Below are 6,547 nucleotides of genomic sequence, written 5' to 3'. Positions count from 1 at the left end.
GTCAGTTGTCTTGATCAAATCAGTGTTGAAACATTATCAAATAAGTTTTGAAACCAATTCAAATATTTTGAAATTAATAATAATTCAATTATCTAATTTTAATTGGCATTTAAAAAAATATTATTATTAGTATATATTATATAATGTGTTCCTACACATCTGAAAAATCGTGGAATTTGCTTCCTTTGTCAAGCATATTGTCAACAGAAAATCAATTAAGGCAGCCAAGTGTAGCTGTAGCAAGAATTAATGTGGTGCAATACCCCTTTTCATGGACCCAAAATTTTTCCCAAGCTTACAAAGTACACAAAATGATACCATTTACACAATCAAAATTATTAAATAGTTTAACAAAATTCCAGATTTTTTTTTTTCCTCTTCTTCCAGTTTATCAATATTTTATAAAGTTCAGGAAATTAAGTATTTTTTTTTATTATTCGTTAACAAATTCTATATAATCCATGTACAAAAGTATATATTAATTAAATTTATCTCTTAATTACATGGCTTCGAAAAAAGAAAATAGACTTGTGGATTAATTAATAACAGAATTTTAATAATTTAGTTATACACTTTTTATAATTGCTATTAGAAAAAATAACTAAAACATTGGAGAATCAAAACATATGTGCTTAGTAAGTCAAATGCTGTTTTATTTTGTCAATGTGCCATACTGTAAGGGACATGAGGTTCAGGGAAAGTTATGGAAATTAAAACAAAAATTTGAGTAGGAACCCTGTATATAAAAATTCATAAACTTTGAACATAAAAGATTTTTAGTAAATGATTTTCTATTTAATTTAATTTTAAATAATAATTTAAGGAAATTACAGCAACATGTAATTTAGTTTAAGGAATCTCAAAGTTGCATAGAACCAGATTCTAAATATATTTGCCTTATTCAAAAAATTATTGCTGCTGCTATATATTTTAGTTCCTAGTTTAATAGACACATAATTTGGCTTAAAAACATACAATAACTGGGGTGGCCACCCATGAATCCCCTATAAAACTGCATAAGTTTTAAAGTAAATCAAACTCCATCTTTGTGGCCACTGGTCTCATCTCGCTTTAGGATATGGACCATTTAAATGATATTAGCTCTGTTTATGTGTTCAACAGAATAGGAAAAACAACATTTCTAAATATGAAATATTGTTTATAGCACTTAAAATGGAATTGAATTTTGTTCCTGTAGTTTTGGAACAGTTTGCCAAGTTTTCTTCCACAGATGACATTCAAACAAAATATGTTATTTGTCTATTGTAAATGCAGACAATTGTAAATCAGCAATGATTGGTCTATGTCACTCACAAAGTTTGAACAAAGAAGAATTTGACAAGACTGATGTAAAAGTCAGTTTAATTATTAACAGATTTTTTTTGACACATTGCATATGTAATGACTTCTGTTTAATAATTATATATTTCTGAATTCTGTTTAAATACATCATTTAAATGAAACCTTTATTAATTCCATCTGCTGATACTAAACAAACTGGGGTTCATTCAAGTACAGTACTAATGCAAACAGTACTACTACTATACATCAATATTATATTATTAATGTTAATACAATAATTATTCTGTATAAAAGTTTGAGCTATTGTACATTGTAAAGAATGTACAGTATTATGTGAGGTTTTTTTGTTTACTTTAACACATTATAAAACAGATTATAAAAGTAAACAAAAAACCTCACATAATACTTGAGAATCAGCTAAAAATGATTTAAAAATAAATTAAATATATTAACAGATTACTTTTCGTTAACCGCGGGGCCCAGGCAAATTTGAACTAGAGGGCCCGTGTACTTGACTTCAGACATTTTTCTTCCGGGGAATTTGGGGCCCCAGTCAATTGCCCTGTTTGCCCGTAGGATAATACGCCACTGATAAAAATCATTACAATTTCCATTGACATATCCGAAACGAAAATAAAATCAGGCGTGCAAACTGGTATGACCTGTATCAATTGATCCAGTTATCAGGAAGGAAATCATCATTCATTAGAAATTCATTTGTCACATGCCGTCATCAAACGATTCGTACCTATAGTAACCACAAAAGAATAAAAAAATAATTGCCCTAAGATATTACATAATAACGTTACACTATCCAGGAACAAGAATTTAAATACCGGTCAAGATAAATTAACCATTTTTCATGTTAAAAGAGTTCATATTGCCTTGAGATGATCCCTCTGACAACGTATTTCTTATTGATGCTCGCCTGACCTTGTAGTTATTTTTACAGCATTCAATTACAGAATTATAGTAGTACTCGAGAATGTTATCGTTAAAATTTACGAAGTGTAGATTAAATTTTAGTGTGAATTTATGCCTAAAATTTATTATTTTTTATAGAAGATTTCGTCTTTAATCTGGAGGAAATCGATCGCGGCCATAAATGAGTTATACTGTTAAGATGCAGTGAGTTACCACTTTACCTTTGACTGTGGACGAAAATAGGACACCATTTTTAATACTGGAAGCGCTAACATTTGAGATTATTTCCGTATTGCTCCTTTTAAATATATATATATATATATATATATATATATATTTATTTATTTATTTAAATATTAAATACATACAGTAAACACGGCAGGATTTGTCTCAGTTAAACAAGCTGTAGCTTAGGGCCTCACATTTTTACGTGTATCATTAGTAAAGGAGAAGGGCCTGTCGTGCGCTTTAGCTTAAGGGCTATCCATTATTTATTTGTACAGTTTAAGGGGTGGAGAAAAGTACATTATTTTACACGGGTATTGTCTTCTTGGTCTTTTTTAGTAATATTAGTAGCATACGAATTCGTTCTTATGTCTACTCGAGTAATTTCTTCAATGTCAAGGGTCCAAGAATGTACTGTACACGTAAGGGGGAAAGGGATTTGCCAAAAGTAGGGTACGTCATTGTACACAGCAGGAAGGGAGGAGGTCTAAAGTGGCTAAAAAACTATACGTTTAATTAATGGACGGCCTCCTTAGGACCACATTAAGTCTAAGTTTAGTTTTCGTTAACCGCGGTAGGAACCCCACTATAAATTACTAATATAAAAATTGAAATGATCCAGGCGATGGCCTTCTTTTCCTCGAATAAAAATAAATTCTAGTTTTTATTAGAAATTATTTCAATTGTGTCAATCATGTTCCTTTTAATATTTCTACATCTCAACAAAATGAAAAACGATGTTCCATTGTGCTCGTACTTCGTGTAATAAAATTTATATTACTATAAAAATTTACCGACGAAAAAGAAATTATTCTCGTAATTGACGTATTATTATTGTTATCGAACCCATTCGCACGATTTAAATGACAAATCTAGGTCCTAATTAAAATAGGGACATGTGTTCCAATTTGTAACAGGATGTAACGTAGAAAAAGGCACAGATTATTTTTTAATTTAAAAATAACTGGGGGTTGAAATTTTTCTACATTTTATTGCCACTAGAAACAGTATTAAATTTACTAAAGGGGCTCAAAGATGTGTTAAAAGAACAGATTCGTATACACTGATACCACTGAAAAATTACAGGTAGACAATGCCTCTACCCTCTTCCTACCGATCGTGTATAATGCTGTACTTTTCGCCACCCTCTTCCTCTGTACACCTAATTGGCCTTAGTACACTGATAAATTTGCTGTAATATTTGTAATACTAACTAAAGTATTAATAAAGTTTAGTGTTTTTTCTATAATTAAATTGGTGGAAGAAAATATTTCTAAATTTTTAAATGCATAAACATGGATAACAATACAGATAGGAAGTCTGTTTTTGTGTGTCTTATACACGTCATAGGAGCACACTTTAAGATATCAATGGCGACGATCTGTGATGTAAACCACTGAAAGTTTATCTTCTTTTGTTTATTATTATTATTTATTTATTATTTGTTTTTTATTTAAACACGAGCAAATGTTAAATTTTTCTTTTAAATATATCATGTTGCTTTTATTCGATTCAAAATATTATTTATAGCGTTTCAAGTTTATTACTACTTGCAAATCAGTAACATAAATAATAAAACATTCAATGCAACAACTTTTTTTTTCTTAAATTTCCTTGGAAATGTATAATATATCGCTTGTTTTGTTTCTCTTGCAATTTTATATTTATAAACAGTAGGGCCCGTGTTGCCGAGTCCTTCGGTTAGACCAACATTTCTAAGAAATGCCAAAGGGCCTTTAGCATTTCTAAGTGCTAAAGGCGTTGAGTATTTTTTAAAAAGCATTTGCAAGTACTGTATATTTTAAAATACTATATCTTGTGTTAAAATATTTAAAAATCAATTCTCGAATAGTAGTTGAAATTACGGTTAATGTTACCCTAGGTATACAAAATGGCGGCTCGTCTCTGACTCCAGCATACAGAAGCGGGGAAACAGTGGGGACGCACGTTTTCTAAACCTAACCTGTTCTAATAAATTATCATCATTATCAGCAACTAAATTGTTAGAATAGGTTAGGTTTAGAAAACGTGCCTCCCCACTGTTTCCCCGCTTTTGTATGCTGGAGTCAGAGACGAGCCGCCATTTTGTATACCTAGGGTAACATTAACCGAAATGACTTACAACACTTCTGTAATTTCTACGTGCTCACCCACGGACTTTCTCTTATACAGACGTTTCCGAGACAATTTTGTCAACAGAAATGTTTAGTATTTATTGCAAATTGTACTGTATATCATTGTCTTCCGTGGTATCGAAATCAGTGTTAGGCTCTTCTGAGTCAATATGGCGCCATAGAATTAGATATACAGAAATAAGACGAATTATTATTACACATCGAATCTAAGACGTGCTTTATTTTAATACTAAAGTTTGAAAAAGTACGTCTTATATTCGAATAAATACAGTGTTATGGAGCGAAGAGGCACGTACAGATATTTGCAGAAGATGGAAACGTTACATCACCTGTTTGAAAACTAATTTTAAATGTATTGATAATGCAAAAAGATAAGAACAATAAACATAAACAGAAATCTATTCCAAGAACTTCGATATATTTGAATAGTAAATTAGGCCTATAGGAAATTTACCGGTATTTCATCATATTTTCGTCTTTAAATATACAGACGCACGCAATACTTTTCTCATACTTTGTTAAGACAGGAAGGCACAAATCCGATGCTTTAATATTACACAGATTACAATGGTATCACAAATTGCCTAATTGCTCGCAAACCTGGCTTTTGGGCCTCGTATTTTATTTGCTAACATACAGTCGAACCTCCAATTTAGGCCAATTTTTACGTTGCCATCGGTGGTCGTTGTTTAGAGGTTTGATTGTATTTATATAATGGCTGGAACCAGATGTTATCCCGAACAAATTTACACCTAACTAAACTAAAGTTTAAAAATTGTCGAACGACGTTGCGTTTATTTGTCCGATAAACTGTTTAAAAACAATTAATTATAAATAGCATTTGAGTAAATACTGCGATTATCTCCTTTTGATGTAAAACAGATATAATACTAATAAATAACGATAAGGTAGACTATTAGTAAAATTAAACTATAAACAGATTAGATAGGGTTTCTGAAAAGTAGCCCCTCTGACAAGAAGGGTCAGGAAGGCCTTTTGGCCTAGACAAATTATTTATTCTACTGCATTCCTTGTCAATTAAGAAAAAATTATCTTTTTATGAAATTTTAATATATTGGAGGAGTAAGTCTCTCCATGTATAAAATGCAACGTTGAAAACCTATAGTGATGCCCACTACAATGATTTTGTATAGAGGAAGTAGGGTAATCAAGGGCCCAGGTCTTATTACCTTTGTAAGTAGGATAAATAAGTTAAGAAATATCAAATAAATCCAAGAAAAACATATGAATGTGACAAACTCATTTATACAAATGTATAATAAAGTCAGATAAGCGATAGAAGTCAGATATAGATAAGCCCAAAAGCCAATTAACCATTGTAAAAACTAATTTGCTTAATACTTTATTATTTACAGATTTTAAAAGTGGCTAAAAGTGGCTATTAAAAGCTTATTGAGCCTTGAATTAGTCATCAATAATATTCGAAAAAGTAAAACATAAGATTTATTGTAAGAATTATATAAATTTCACATTGCATATTGTTTTCTGCATTATTTATTCTTGTCAAACAAACTATTATTTTCTATGCTAGAAGGTCGTAGTTACTTTTTTCAGTAATTTAAAATAATAATAATAAAATATAATTAAACATATTTCATTGTTAAATGGCATTTATAAAATTATAGCTTTCTAAATGCCATTGTTCATTGTTGATATTTAAAAAAGTAAACAATAAAAATAATATATAAGTTATTAAAAATATTATATTTCAAGTTAAAAATAACTCATTTAGAGGAAAACACAATGGAAAATAATAATAATTATTATTGTTATTGTTATTATAGAAAATCATAATAGAAAATTTAGTGGGAAATATATAAGCAGATAAAAATATAATCTATACAAGTTTTATGAATAAGTATAATATATTAATAAGCAATTTATGATAAGACAATATGAGAATTTAGTTCACATTAAATATTTTCTAAGTAAAAGCTGAT

Source organism: Centruroides vittatus, unplaced genomic scaffold (assembly GCF_030686945.1).
Source record: "Centruroides vittatus isolate TY-2023 unplaced genomic scaffold, ASM3068694v2 contig_388, whole genome shotgun sequence".
NCBI lineage: Eukaryota > Metazoa > Arthropoda > Arachnida > Scorpiones > Buthidae > Centruroides > Centruroides vittatus.
Note: the sequence above shows the minus strand (reverse complement) of the source record.